Source organism: Pogona vitticeps, chromosome ZW-PAR, assembly GCF_051106095.1.
Source record: "Pogona vitticeps strain Pit_001003342236 chromosome ZW-PAR, PviZW2.1, whole genome shotgun sequence".
Taxonomy (NCBI): domain Eukaryota; kingdom Metazoa; phylum Chordata; class Lepidosauria; order Squamata; family Agamidae; genus Pogona; species Pogona vitticeps.
The window spans coordinates 9066883-9082837 of NC_135800.1; the positions used below are offsets into that span (position 1 = coordinate 9066883).

The window sequence follows — 15955 nt, forward strand, 5'->3', positions numbered from 1 at the left end:
GAGAACCCATTGCACTCCCATTGACTTGGATTGTAGGTTTTATTTAGATCGATGGTTACCAACCTTGGCAACCCAGATGTTTTTGGACTAAACTCCCAGAAGCCCCCTAGCAGTGCTGGCCAGGATTTCTGGGAGTTGTAGTCCCAGAACATCTGGGTACCCTAGGTCGGGAAGTACCGTTTTACACTGTGGTTTGAAAACGGCGGCCCCATCTTTGACATCGTTCAGACACTCTTCCCTGGAAACGGTGTGCGAGGGAAAATCACAACCAAGTCCACTCTCTTGCTTTCAGGGTTTGAAGGACTTTTCAAAAGAAGAGATATAAGTTTCAGGAGGAAGGAACCACTGACTTACAGTAGATGGAGCTTAAACCAAGTAGTGACAAAAAGGGGCCTTCAACTCTTATCAATCATCTCAAGAATTCAGGTCATGTAGCCCAAGCCCTAACTCTAGCCCATACAGTGGTGCCTTGCTAGACGATGATAATCTGTTCCACTGAAATCATTGTCTAGCAAAAAGCAAATCATCGTCTAGCGAAAATCAGTTTGCGAAGCAGGGACCAAACATTGTCCAGCGAAATTCCCCCATAGGAAACACTGTTTTGTGAATCGCTACAGCGATCGCAAAAAGTCAATGTCTAGCAAAAAAACCATCATGCGGGGTAACTGTCTAGCGAGGCACCACTGTACTACAACCCATACACACAACCATCCGCTGCCTTGGCCCCACTCGCTTCCTTTCCTTCCCCTCTTCTTCTGAAGTTGGGATGAAGCAAAACCAAAACCAGCATCCTAAAATCTCTCCCAAAGATACCTTGCAAAAGCTTGCCGCCGATCAAATCTGTCAGCCGCTCGGGTGCCACATGACTCTTGGTGAGTTTCACTCTATACCTAGAGGTAGATTTTGAAACTCCAAAAGAGGAACAACTGAGCTGATTTCTCCCTTCATCTTTTGACACTTTCCAGCAGGAAGTCTAGCATCTGATTCACTTATTTTTGTGAATGAGGTCCCGACGGGGGGAGAAACTGCATGATCGCATCTGTCAAACCACGTCACTCAGCTGAAGTTCATGTTTTTAACCCACTGCCCTGCCCGACTTTCCTAGGCAAGGAAGACACGGGCAAACCTCACTGTGTGTTGTGTTCCAGCACATTCAAAGCACACAGCACACAACGATCGCCTTTGGAGTGGCTATGCCTTTGTGGAGGCCTACTTTTGAGTGATGTGCAGAGAAAGCAGATAGATGGAGCGGCTGGCCCTGGACTGACAAGGCGCAGCATCGGAGAGCGCAGAGCAACCTCCATCCAACGGGGGATGAAGCTCTTTCTCCGGGCCACCTGCCGATCAGAGTGACATAAAAGATGACACAGGCAGAACTGAAAATTACTGCTGACACATTCTTGCTGATTCCCTCCGTGTCTCTCCCTCCCGCTCGCCTTCCTTCTCTCTCTCTCTCTCTCCCTTCCTCGGCGGAGAGAAGGAAATCGGGCTTTGAAAGCAGCCGTCACGCATGGCTTGTCCGGCTGGATTGAAGTCTTAAAAATGTTGCTGCAGCAAACTCAAGAAAAGCACAGGGGGGGGGAGGGAATGTACAGTGGAGGAAGAAGTTCAGAAGTCGATTAAGTCTCCCGGAGTGGCTGGAGGAAGGGGAGCGTGTCTCTTCTGGTGGGCCCATTCTTCCTTTGCTTTCCTCCTCATTCCTTTGTCACGTTGGGTGGGAAAAACGCTAGTCATGGTGGACCACATCTGGCCCACCTGACTTTTGCCCATGGCGTACCCTTTTTCGGCCCAACACAACATGGGGGGAGGAAGGAAAAGAGAGGAGAGGGGAAGGAAAGAAGAGAAAGCCAGATTTTTTTTTGTCCAAGGAGGTTAGATCTTGCCACCTGGGTTATGCCTACAATGCTATGTATCCCTCTTCTGAAGCTTGGCTATGGGTATTTATGACCTTTATGCCAAGGAACCTTTTCAAACCCTGGCATCTGCTTTCAAGAGTGTTGGCCAGCTGGCTGGTCACCAGCATCTTGTATATCGGACAGAAACATGCTAATTCTTAGCCCTGATGGCTTCCACTTGCCTTCTGCAAACATCTTACAGGGTAACCTTTCTTCTTACACAGCCTTGCCCATCTTATATTTTTCTTCTCTGACCTTTCTATGCTCTTCTCATTCTTGTCTTCTCTTGTTTTCCTCCCCTTCTCCTCCTCCTTCTCCTTTTCTGCAAGCCAGCTAACAGGCCACTTCTTTCGCCCACACCGCTGTTCCACTTCTATCTCAGCTCCTTGGCCTCCTTCCAGACCCACTTCCATGCTCGCCAACTTTCTGGATTCTTAACTGAATTGTCTTCCTGGCTCTCCGCGTCATCGTGGACATTTATAATTGCTTGGCTCTCTTGGTGAATCACTATCTTTATATTCCAGGTTTTCGGGATGTGTCCAAGATCCTGCTCATCCAAATGTATCCCCAGATTTCTAAATTTCTGCATGACCTGGACTTGTTTCTGAAACGCAGCTGGCGTCTTAGGAGGACCATAGCTGCTCCGTGGTTTACTGGAATAACCAAAATGATCAGATTCAGTCTTGATGAAGCCCTTGTGTTTTTCCCAAGCTCATTCTGCCCCTGCTTTTGGTTCTGTAGCCACTTTGCTTCATTGCACCCATTTGGACAACCATGTAATTTGGGAAATTATCTCGAGCAGTGGTGCTTCCCAGTCTACCGTATTTTTCGCTCCATAAGACACACCTTTCCATAAGACGCTCCAATTTTTTAGGAGAAGAAAACAGGAAAATATAATCTGTTTTCTTTGCTCCATAAGACGCACAGACTTTCCACCCCCCTGTTTTGTGGGGGGAAAGTGCGTCTTATGGTGCGAAAAATACGGTAAGCAGAGAATGGATTCTCAGTCTGCTCTGGTCACCAACTCAATGTTAACCCAGCCTTACATCCTTGGTAAAAACAAGTACCGTATTTTTCCGTGTATAAGACTATACTTTTGTCTAAAATCTTTAGACTGAAAATGAGGGTTGTCTTATACACGGAAGTAAGCTGAGGAAAGAACAAAAATAAGTGGAGGGGAAAAGCAGGGATCAAAGTGATCCTGCAGGGCTTTGATCCCTACTTTCCCCTCCATTTGCTAAGCCCCACTTCTTAATTTTGGATTAGAAAAGTGGGGTGTCTTATACATGGGGGTGTCTTATACACAGACAATTACGGTACCCAGCTTTCTGGGACAAAGCATCATTTGCATAACTATGTTGCAAAAACCCCAGAGAGTGTTTTAGCACTACGGGGCAGTATATAAACTGAAGCAACTACCACTACCAGTCTCTACCACACATATAGATGTGTGATTGGGATTAATTGATTTATTCCTATGTAACTTGGGCCCATGGACTGCTCTTGCATCCTCCGTGTGAATGGGGAAGACTTCAGGGTTACCGTCCTGCCGCTCCCGGGCTCCAATTAGAGCTGCCCCCCTTTATGTCCTCTTTTCGGTGGAGTCCGATCTCATCACGATCACAGTTCGAGCAACATCCCAAAGAAATCCAGTCTCTCCTTGAACACTCGGGAGCCTATTATTACAAACCTCAAACAAAATGGCAATAGGGATGAGCCACTCCCTCACTCCCCCATCCGCCATTCGCCTAATTGGCATCATCACCCCACTCATGAACACATCTACCAGACCTTTGGCCGTCGATGCAGGCAAGGCAGCGCCGGCTCCATGCAAAGGAAGAGCCATCGATTTCTATAAATGTCACCGTTTAATATTTCCTTTCTTCCTTCCCTACCTCGTCCTCCCTCTAAAGTGGAATGTTTTATTTGGTCTTTTGACAACCTCTCCTTGTTGGGCAAATGCCTTCCCTTAAAAATATATATATATATATGCACCTTCCTTTTTTTTGGCTCTCCCAGAACTCTTCTGCCCACCTTGCACCATCTCCTCTTGAAAGGTCAACTCTAATTTGGGACCTGCCATTTTGGTTCAATGTATAGGGCATTACTGTATTCTGTAGCCTTTTTTGTAAGCTGGCTTGCATTCACGGGCTCTGACAAGAATGCTCACAATGGCTCATAGCTATGATTTTATTTATAAAGTTGTTGGGCAAAAATCTCCACGTGGTTCATTCTTCTTTGACCAGACCAAACCAAACCAAGAGAGAGAGAGAGAGAGAGAGAGAGAGAGAGAGAGAGAGAGAGAGAGAGAGAGAGAGAGAGAGAGAGAGAGAGAGAGAGATGGGCTATAAATGATTCCTCCTTCTTGATTTAGACTCCTTGACAAGAAATGTTCAAGCCCCATGTGAATTTTCAAGCTGTTTTTTTTTTCTCTGTCCAGATTACCTCAATTTGCACAGAATGTTCTATCAGAAAACTGGTGTCTAGATAGCTCAGGTATCTGGCCGAGGAGCGAGAGGTTGAGAGTTTGTTTCCCCACAGTGTCTCCGGCAAGTAGAGATATGATAGGTGCAGGATCTGTTCTCAACCATCCCAGAGTGCAGGACATGCAACAATGGGCTCAAGTTACAGGAAGCCAGATTTCAATTGAATGTCAGGAAATTTTCTTAACTGTTAGAGCAGTATGACTGTGGAACCTCAAGAGGTGGAGAGTCCTCCAACACAGGAGGCATCCAAGAGAAACCTGGACAGTAATCTGTCAGATCTGCTTTGATTTGGGTCCCTGCATCGAGGAGGGGGTTGGACTCGAAGGCCTCAGAGGCCCCTTCCAACTCAATTAATCTCTGATTCTTTGATTCTATGAATCAGCCTGTATAGCCCTGGGCAAGCTGTACAGTCCAAGGGTACGGCCCAGGAAGAAAGGAATGGCAAACCACTTATGAGTATTCAGGGAAAACCCTGAAACTGTTTGTCATTCATTCATTCATTCATTCTATTCATTCATTCATTCAATTTATTTATTTATTTATACCCCACCTCTCTAGACAGAGTCTGCTCATGACTTAGAACTTACTTGACAGCACATTATTCTTTTTATTCTCCCATAAGACTCCAAACATGAACACATGGGCACAGCTGCGCAGACTAAACACAGAAGGACAGGGCAGTTGCTCAAAGGACACGAGCAACCCATCCCCTGCTTCCAGGTTTCAAACACCCTGGAAATGATACCACAGCTTGGGGGAGGTCTGCCTGATCTGAGCAAAACATTTCCTAGTAAATGTGGGGGTGGGTGGGAAACCTCATTGAGATGGGTGGATGGAAGATATCTCCATCTCTTACAGGCAAGGAGAGGTTTTTATGGCAGGTTTCTTCATTTTCAAACCTGAGAACCAGATAGGAAAAGATATACATTTCCACTCTGCCTGCCTATTTAGCCATCTCATCATCTATTGATGGCTGAATTCTTGTTGCACAGTTAAGCAACAGGCACAGCTTTTCAAAGATAATGTATTTTCGAAGGCTTTCACAGCCGGGATCTGATGGTTGTTGTGGGCTTTTCGGGCTCTTTGGCTGTGTTCTGAAGGCTGTTCTTCCTGACGTTTCGCCAGTCTCTGTGGCCGGCATCTTCAGAGGACAGGAGTCAGAACCAGAACACAGATAGAGTTCTGACTCCTGTCCTCTGAAGATGCTGGCCATAGAGACTGGCGAAATGTTAGGAAGAACAACCTTCTGAACATGGCTAAAGAGCCCGAAAAACCCACAACATCCATAATGTATTTATTTCGTAAATTTATATACCACTGATTTTGTGCAGGACACTAGCCTAAGGGGTTTACTTAGATTAGGCATCCTTCAGTCTCAAAAGACTATGGCCACGTGCTCTGTAAAGAGGACTTGGAACAGCATCTAGTGTGGCTGAGAAGGCCAATTCGAGAGTGACCATCCCTTCCACACTGAAGACAAATACTATCTGTCCCCTGTCCAGCTCCCTGATTTTGCTGCTTTTGTGACTGCCTCTTTGCCTCGGCCTGCTGGACAAGGGTCTCTTCAAATTGGAGGAGGCCATGATGCACCGCCTGCCACCAGGCTGAACACTTGGATGTCAGGGTTTCCCATCTGTTGAGGTCCATTCCTAAGGCCTCCAGATCCCGTTTGCAGATGTCCTTGTAAAGGGAAAAAAATAAGCAAACCACCCCAACCACCCAGTAAAACACATAAGATAAATATGTGCATCAAATGAAATTGGTATACAAAAAGAAATCTCTGTAGACGTAATCTCTTGCATACCAAGTTGGAAAACAGTTAAGCCTTTTCCTAAACTGTACGATGGGACCTCCGCTGACACAGTTGATGGTGCTCTACCCTTCTTTCCTATCTCCCATTTCGTTCTGGGAATAAAACTTTTATTGTTCCTTTGACATTCCTGCCCTGAAACAAGATTTTTATCTTATTTTATTTTTATTACATTTTATTTCATTTCATTTCATCCGGAGTGGGTTTCACCTCTTGCCCCATGGTGACAGATCAGACTTTCCTTAATAGGTTTCTATGAGGCACTTTATCTAAAAGCTTATTGAAAGAAAAATCTAAATAAATCACGCCCTATGATCTACTTTAATCTCTCTTTTTTAAGGAGGGGGACATGTTGTAGAGGTAGAGCTGACGATACTCAGCTCTACCTCTCGTTTTCCACCAATCCAGGTGAGGCAGTTTCTGTGCTGAACTCGTGTCTGGACCTGATAATGGACTGGATGAGGGTTAATAAATCAAAACTCAATCCAGACAAGATGGAAGTGCTGTTAGTGGGTGCTTCACCGGACAGGCTGGAGGGCCATTTCCCCGCCCTGAATGGGGTTACACTCCCCCTAAGGGACAGGGTCCGCAGCTTGAAAGTGCTCCTGGACCCCAATCTAACACTGGAAGCCCAGGTGGACTCGGTGGCCAGGGGCGCCTTCCTTCAGCTGCGGAAATTGTACCAGCTACGGCCCTACCTGGACGAGCGGAGTCTCATGAGTTTCACACACACTGGTAACATCCCACATAGATTACTGCAATGCGCTCTACGTGGGGCTGCCTTTGAAGACGGTCCAGCGACTGCAACTGGTCCAGAATCCAGCTGCGCGGCTGGTGAGTGGTGCAGCCGCCAGGGAACATATCAAGCCAATTCTGTATAAGTTACATTGGCTACCAGTTGCTGCCTGGGCCCAATTCAAAGTGCTTGTTTTGACATATAAAGCCCTAAACGGCTTGGGCCCTGGATACCTGAAGGACCGCCTCCTTCCATATGAACCTACCCGGCAGTTAAGATCTAGCCAGGGGGCCCTTTTGAAAGAGCCATCCCTCAAGGAGGTAAGAGGGACGGCTGGTAGACAAAGGGCCTTTTTGGCAGCTGCCCCCAGACTATGGAATGCCCTCCCGACTGAGATTCGTCTGGCACCGATGCTGATGACTTTTCGGCACCAGGTCAAATCTTTCCTGTTCCAGAAGGCTTTTAATTGGAATAATATCAACTGTGGGTCCTGATGGCAGTTTTTAGAGTACTGTATATATTTTAATTGTTTTATCTTTTTATTGTATTTTAATTGTTGTAAGCTGCCCAGAGACCTTTGGGTAGTGTGGATGGATGGATGGATGGATGGATGGATGGATGGATGGATGGATGGATGGATGGATGGATGGATGGATGGATGGATGGATGGATGGATGGATGGATGGATGGATGGATGGATGGATGGATGCTGAAGCATAGTTAAACAGCCCCACAAGCCCAGCGATTTACTAGGAGAGGCACTGTGTTGATTTGGGCTGAGAATCTGAAGGCAACTCATCTTCAGACCATTTCTCTGTTGTCTTTAGACAACTGAAGTTCAGCTTTTAGCAACTGGTCTAACTCCGTGATCATTTGTGACAGCTTTTATTGAAAGATAGAGTCCCTGTTGCCTTTAAAGTAAGTTTTAATGAAGTACCTTGCTTTGTTGGTTGACCATGATTGCCCGACCATCCCTGTTGAACAGTTCCAGCCTGCAAAATGGACCATCATTCCCCTGCCCCCTTTAAATGTGGATACAGGGCTGGTCTCCTCATTAGCGTCGAAGGGAAATCCTTGGGTAATGAGGTTCTGTTGCAGTAGGTCCTGTCACCTTGATTGTCTGCAAGGTAATTTCTCTTCACCTCATTTAGTCTGGAAGGGGTAGTTCCATAAGACAGATACAAACCACGGTCATTCTATCTGTCCTTTACATGTAGATTTTTTTGCTTTCTCTCAACTGGAAATGTTTGTTCTGTTGAGTTGAGCAAGAAAGTGCAGAGAATAAAAAGGAAGAAAACCATGAAATATTTCAACGAGGTTTCAAACATGACAGGGTCCTCTGAACATTATCCCCCCCACCTCTCTCTCTCTCTCAGAGAACAAAGGAAAATTAAACTCGCTTATTAGCATATTTAGCACAGCGGAGGTGGTTCTATGAAAATGGGATGACTAAGTTATCCAGGGTATGAATTCTATGTTCTCTCTCTCTCTTTCTCTCTCTCACACACACACATGCATACATTTGGTAGTTATGGCCAGAAGGCTAAAGAATTTATAGATAGCCCATGACTAGCTATTGTCCCAGCCATAAAGCCCATAGTGGTTCCCAACCATGGTTCTCCAGATGTTCTTGGACTGCAACTCCCAGAAGCCTTCACCACTAGCTTTGATGGCCAAGGTTTCTGGGAGTTGTAGTCCAAGAACATCTGGAGAACCAAGGTTGGGAATGACCGTTGTAGATTAAGTAGATCTTGGGATCCATCTTTGGGAATCTACGGTTTAAGGTCATCAATGAGACCACTTTGAAGTAATCTGTTTAATCAAACCTTTCTGTTCCACAAAGCATCAGGTTGCATTAAAAATGTTGGTGTGAGAAAGAGACACGGGGGGGGGGGAGTAATTCTTTTTTTTTCCCCATGCATTCATTAGGGTTCCTTCTGCTGTGTCATCTGGATGCCTCATGTGAAAACAAAATAGCATAAGAAACCTATAAGGAAACATCTCTGTCAGCCACACACACACCCTGGAGATGGTTTTCCCCTCTCACTTGCAAATTCACACCGCCTCCATAAATTAAATGCAGCCCAATGATTAATTAATCAAAATGTATTTAATTTGGGCAGCAACTCTTGTAAATACAACTTTCTGCTTAGAAACATGTGGAGTTCAGAAATTCAGTGACACAATGAGACAGACTGAGATCAGTGGGGTAAGTTGCGCCGTTCGTTTGCACAAGACGAAAGCAAGAGCAACTCTGCCTGCTTCCAAAGGATTGGGTTTATTTCCCCCCACGTGGAAATTAGCGGACACTTTTTAATCAACTAATGAACTGACCCGTGCTTGTCTGTTTTCTTTAATCTTGAGAAAGCAACTCTAAACGCTGGGACCTGAATGGCTGATCCACCGCGTTGGGATTTATCCAGCTCCGAGGTTTCCTAGGCAACGGCAACAGCTGCCTGCAAAAAGTAGGGAAGGAGAAGTCGAGAACAGCCTCTCGCTGTGTTAGTAATCAAGGCACCAGAGGGCCAAGCCGCAAGATGGTCAACAAAACATCCAACAATCAACTCAACAATGTAGTATTCAAGGAAGGTGGAGGGCACAAGAAAATCTTGGCGTTGGGTTCAAGCCACAGAGTCCACACGTCATGCCCCCACTGTAGGGCAGGGAGTACACTTAAGGAACTCAGGGAAAGTTTGGGTTTTTGTTTAATTTCCTTCCCCCACCCCTTCATTTTTCACCTGTCCATCTGCTCAAGAGGCTGCCAAATTCTGCACAGCTCAGTGCCCTGTTCCAGGACTCCTGCGCAGGACTCTATGCATCCTGTGCAGGAGACATGCCATTTTTTTTTGCACAAGACTCAAAACTCTGCACATATTGCTCAATTTCCTGAAAAATGTCTCACACGGAATCTTTGCACAGATATATCTGTGTGCAAAGAGAAAAGCAGGATGTTTTTCCTTAGTTTTGCACCAAGAGTAAAAGGCTGGGATATTTAACTTCTTAGTGCTCCTTGAACAAGATGGAGCCGTGATTTCCTAGCTTCTTCCTAGTTCCTATAAAGCAGTGGTCTCCAATCTTGGGCCTCCAGATGTTCTTGGACTACAACTCCCAGAAGTCTTCACTACACCTCTGCTGGCCAGGATTTCTGGGAATTGAAGTCCAAGAACATCTGGAGGCCCAAGGTTGGGGATCACTGCTATAAAGCATGGAAGCTGGAATCCTTCTCTTTCAACACCCCATTCGAATCAATGGAAGTTATGGAGGGATCAAGTCACTAAATCCCCATTGATTCAATGACCCTGCAACTTACTATGCTAAGCAATGAGAAATCGGCCAGAGGGACAAAATGAGGCCTTCAAATGTGGTTGGACTACAATTCCCAGCATGTGGCACCACAGACTATGCTGGTCAGGGCTCATGAGAATGGTAGTCCAATATCTGCAGCTCCACCTTAGAAGACAGCTTGCCTCCTGAAGCTGTGGGTGCCCCATCGCTAGAGGTCTTCAAGAAAGTATTGGACAGCCATCTGTCTGGGATGGGATGAGGTCTCGGGCAGGGGGTTGGACTAGAAGACCTCGAAGGTCCCTTCCAACCCTATGGCGATTCTATGATGACAAAGTCTTTGCCCATTCCTGCTCCTGGGTCTTTGCAGCCATAGATTGTACACTGCCTAATCATCCTCTTTTTTTTCTGGGGCTTCTTAATGAATCATCATCATCTCAGAACTGAGTGTCATCAAGCCCAGCCTCTAGTTGCACAGCCAGAGACCTAAACCAATGATGATGATTCCCTTTTTCAAAAGCTCAGACCATTACAATGCAGACCTTCCCCACTGCCTGGGCATTCGGTCTTTGCTTCCAACGCTCTCTGCACCATACAGCTTAACGGTTTCCAAAACGCATTCCAGGCTGATCCAACAGAGCTGGTATAGTAATGCTCGCACTCTGGGAGAGGGGGGAGAGAAGGATATTTTTAAAAAAACACCCAGAACAACAAGATTAAAAATAAATATGTAAATAAAAAGTCTAGAGTTTTATATTCTTGCTCTTCCCCCCCCCAACACACACACACCTCATTTTAATGCAGGACCTCAACTTTCGCTGCTGCTGGGGTGAAGGACCAAAGGCAGGAAAGCAATAGTCGCAACAGGAAGGAAGGATTTCATGTGGCCTTGTGTCTCTCAAGAAAAGAGGACGACGTGGGGGGCGTGCAAATGAACTAGATGAAGTGCTACCAATAGGGCACTCAAAGGTGTAAGGCTGAAAGAATTGGCCCGTTGCCAAGCACCCTCGTGAGCATCGAATGAGCTGTTCCAGAAAAGGAGAGGATAAAGAACTCGGTAGGGGTTGAATCCTGCTCTCCACTTGTTTCAGTGCCCAACTTTGCCTTCAGAGTCCTCCGGCTTGGAAGGAATCGCTTCCAAGGCCAGTTGCCCCTGTTCAGCGCTAGCGTAGCGTAGCGCTCCAGCACGTTAGCGCTCCCTGCGATGCACCCAGCATGCTGAGTGGAGATCTCTTGTCCATCTCAGTGGGGCAACCTCTTGCATGAAGCAGTAAGGTGCCCTTTTGGGGCAAGCTCGGGAAAAAAGTCTAACCAAGCGGAACAGAGGGGAGAAAGCCGCCTCTGAATTCACATTTAATCTCAAACGAATCTGCTGTGATCTTCGGAATTAATTCTGTTCCAAGCTGGTGGAGGAAGGTTCCCCCCCCTCCACGCACGCACAACCAGGAACTTGAATTGTGACATTTTCTCTTCTCTCTTCTTTTCTTCCCCCACAACGACTTTGTCCCAAATCTTCAGAGCCTGGTGATTTATCAATTCGGGGAAAATCAATTGAGTTGCTGGCACAGTAGCCATCTTTGGAAGGCACAAATGGGTCCAGAGTGATGTGAGGGTATGTGGTGTGTTTTTTTTCCTTGCAGGGGGAGGGCCAAGAGGTGGGGGAAATGAAAGAGATACACGGCTGCCATCTAGTGGTGCAAGAAAGAATGGGAGGAAGGGAGACAGAAAGATATAGCTTTATATCCTTCTGGAGCAAACCAGAATCCCATCTCCTCCTCTTCCTGGTTCCTACAGGAGCCACCCAAATGTCCCTCTTCTGAAAAAAAAACATAAGAAGAGGAGTGCAATCTCATCTGTGTGTCCCCAGTAAAGAGGATACAGAAGTATATTGGCTGCCATTCTCTCCCTATCTGTATCCAGGGCTATCTGAAGACGATGGGTTGCCTGAGAATCACAGAGTCGTAGAATTGGGGGAAAAAAAAAACAGTTCTTCTCCAGGCCCTGTGGATGCAGAACATCCACAGCTCAATTCTCCTTGGCACACAGATGTCCAATTTCTGTCTAGAAAACTTCAAATGGATTCAGGTTCTGCTACCTTCTAGAGCAGTGGTCCCCAACCTTGGGCCTCCAGATGTTCTTAGACTTCAGTTCCCAGAAATCCTGGCCAGCAGAGGTGGTTGTGAAGGCTCCTGGGAGTTGTAGTCCAAGAACATCTGGAGGCCCAAGGTTGAGGACCACTGTTCTAAAGGTCCACCACCTTCCAAAGGATGTCTGTTCTCAAGCAGCTCTCATTGTCTGGACATTCTTTCTAATATTTAGTCAAAAGCTCCTCTCTCCTGATCTGAATCCATCACATTGTGGCTCACCCATTGGGGAGAGTGGAAAACCCTCTAGCTTTCTCTTCTACGTGGCATACCTCTCCTTCTTTGCCTCCCTTGGTTGTCTTCTCCTTCCCCTCCTCTGTCCTACATGGTTGTGGGTGGTCCTTCTCTGCCATTCCACTTCCTTGATCCGCCATTGTTCACTCTCATGCTTCCTGACATCAACAAGCTGACCCATCGCAAAGTCTGTAAAATGAAATCCTGTGCATCCAGAGGGGCAGGAGACTGGAGAATACTGGAGAGGTCCTAACAGTGGTTGGTCATCTCATGAGCCATTGTAAACTGCCCTACTGTAAAGAGAAGGAGCTGGAGAGCTCATAAGCTGGGAGCTAGGGAAGACCAAGAAGAGTGGATTTATTCCCAAGATTGGGCCACCATCTGTCTGATCTGCTTTGACTTGAATTCCTGCCTTGAGAAGGGGGTTGGACTAGATGGTCTTACAGTCCCCTTCCAATTCCATGATTCTAGGCTCGAGAATGGTCAAGAAATTTCTGTACTGTGCTGGGATGAGATTTGTTTTAGCTCAGTTCCTCCTGGCTCCATATTGGCTGAACTGGTTCTTGCTATTTCATCATTGTCATCATCATCATCTTAGAACTACAGAGCTGGAAGGGACCCTATGGATCATGGGGTCCAGCCCATCAAGGAGGCCCATTTGGGAATCGAACTCGTAACCTTCGGCTCTGCTGCTACAGACCTAAAGCATAGCACATAAGATTAAAGTCGCCCTATGTATGACTGTATTATTATTTTTTTAAAGGAAGTTTCAGGAGAAACTTATCCACCACTTCCCCCCTGCCCAGGCTCAAAAATGTGACTGTGAAAAACAGAGTGAGTAAGGCACAGTGTTCATGGCACAATATGACTACACATGAACACACCTATCTTGGTCTCCTCTGCTGTCATGCCGTTGCTAAATAAAGCTGGTTTATTTGGGGATGATTGATGACGGGAGGGTGGCTCATACGTCCCAAACACGGCAGTTTAGAAATCACATCTCCTTTGTATTTGTATGGACTGAACGGATTTTCATATCTTTGCTTCCCCTGTGATTCATCATTTGGAGAAATTGAGTCACTTACCCACACAAGGTTGATTTATACTGCCTAGAACTGATAGTGCATTGTTCCCGGCTTATTAAACGTCAGGTGTTACTCAAGTTTCTCTCTATCCAAAAGAGTAGCAAAGAGGGGGCACGTATCTTGATGTAGCTGAAGGTGAGAAAGAAAAAAGAGGGGAAAACAAAACATGGATCCTTTCGGGATTATTTATTTTTATTTTATTTTATTTATTTTTGGCCATCAGGAAGTAGCAGATCCCTTGCTGCCATTTTTAAAGGAAACTTTGGCCTTCTAGATCAATGCTTCCCAACCCTGGATCCCCCCCAATCTTGATGGGTTCTTGGACCACATCTGGATGGCACATCTCATGGTGAAGGCTTCTGGAAGTTTCAGTCCAAGAACACCCTGGGGACCCAAGGTTGGGCACCGCTGTTCTAGATGGCCTGACAATCTCATATCATGGTCCACAGTCAAGAAGCATCTGGAAATTAAATTCTCAAACATCTGGAAGTTTGACAGCCTTCAAATCCCTACTCAGTCATGACAACAGAAGTTGAGAACTTTCCCGTGTGTGTGTGTGTGTGTGTGTGTCTGTCTGTCTGTCTGTCTGTCTGCCTCTGTGTGTGTGTGTGTGTGTGTGTGTGTGTGTCTATAATTCCCAGAACCTTCTTGCATGTATGTGGAATAGACATGACAACTGATAATCATAGTCCAAGACTTTTCCAAACTTTGCATAAAAGCCTTGTTGTATAGTGAAGTGGGGCTATCTCTCCCTCTCTCTGACATCTGAGAACACTTACAAGTTCAGAACTCACAAGTTACAGAACTCACAATTAGTTCTGTAACTGTAGTTTACAGAACTAATTGTGAGTTCTGTAACTTGTTCTGTAACAAGTTCATTAATAACAACAACATTTTTTAAAATGTACTCAATGTGCTTCTAGTAGGAAGCAAAAGGTCTCCACTAGAAGATACTTACCAGTTAAGGTAAACATCAGTGGACTTTCTCCATATGATTTCCTTTCCTAAAGTTAGGACAGAGAGCTACCAGACCGGAGGTTAAAAACCGATACTTCTTTCTCATGCCTTTTACCATCAGGAGAATGTATAAGGATTGTATTAAGGCAAAAAACTTATCTGGTTCTATATCACTTTAACAGCCATGCTCCACCTTATGAAATCTAGGGATCTGTCATTTGGTGAGGACCTCAGATTAATCAGCTCCCATTCCTTGAATACTAGAATCATGGAGTTGGAACAGCCCTCTAAGGCCATCGATCCTGCCCGTCCTCTGTAGAACTACCTTTCAAGTTTTTGATGAGTGCTCTCCTATCTTCCCCTCTGTCTTCTTTCCTCAAGGCTAAACATGCCCAGTTCTTTCAACCTTTCCTCCCAGGGCTTGGTATCCATCCTCCTGATCCTCCTTGTTGCCCTCCTCTGAACTTGTTCCAATTTGTCTGCATCCTTCTTAAAATGTCATGTCCAGAACTGGGCACAGAACTCTAGATGAATAGAGGGGACTGAAGGCTACTGGAGTTAATTTTAAGGATCCCATCAACCTTTTAAACCCAGAATTCTATTAGACAGAATTAAGATGCTGAAACTGGGACCGAACTGATGTAATAGTGTAGATGCACTTAGATTCTTCTGATGTAGAAATACAGACACACCTGGAAAAGTGAGACATGCACACTTCTTGCTTGCCGTTGGGTTGTTTATCTGCCTTGTAGAAATTATAGGGGGGAAAAAACCAAGATCCTGTTTACAATTTTAGGAAAAGAACGTTCCCTGGAAACACCTAGCAAAAATGTTGAAGTGTGTTCTCCATACAACCCCCTACCTGTTCCAAATTTTTCTACTCCTTGACTTCATAATAGGGTTCTCTCTGAAATTGGAGGTCCGGGAGATGAAAGGATTCCACTCACAAAAGTGTAAACCCCCCCCCGAAGAGGTCCAAATGTGAAGAAGGAAAGGAAAGGAGGGGGGAAGGGAGAACAATCTCAAGTCAGATCAAGAAGAAAGCCAGGCTCCCCGTTGCATTTTGTTTAATGTGTTTTCAATTTTGATCCATTCATTTGGCAAAGGGCCTCCTCTCACCATGAATGAAAGAGCGTCACATCTAGTGCCAAGTGTTTGAAGATTCTGGAGCACCATGCGGGAGACAGAGAGTACACCTCTGAAAAGGATTATTTTTAAAAAATTAATAATCACCAACCAAGAGTTGGGTAATACTTTTACTGGACCACCAAATGATGATAGTTTGATGGTCCTATCCTGGCACTGTGATCCAACTCCGATTCCTTT

The 15955-nt window shown here is 45.6% G+C and overlaps 1 long non-coding RNA gene across 1 annotated transcript; it reads right to left on the reverse strand.

Annotated features, from left to right (window-relative positions):
* Positions 1–7456: 7456 nt before the first annotated feature.
* LOC140702899 (uncharacterized) lies at positions 7457–15221 on the reverse strand. The gene is made up of 4 exons (XR_013539659.1): positions 13673–15221; positions 10752–10871; positions 9262–9383; positions 7457–8179 (listed from the first exon to the last, which is right to left on the reverse strand). It is a non-coding gene; the product is annotated as an uncharacterized LOC140702899 (long non-coding RNA).
* Between the last annotated feature and the right edge of the window lie 734 nt (positions 15222–15955).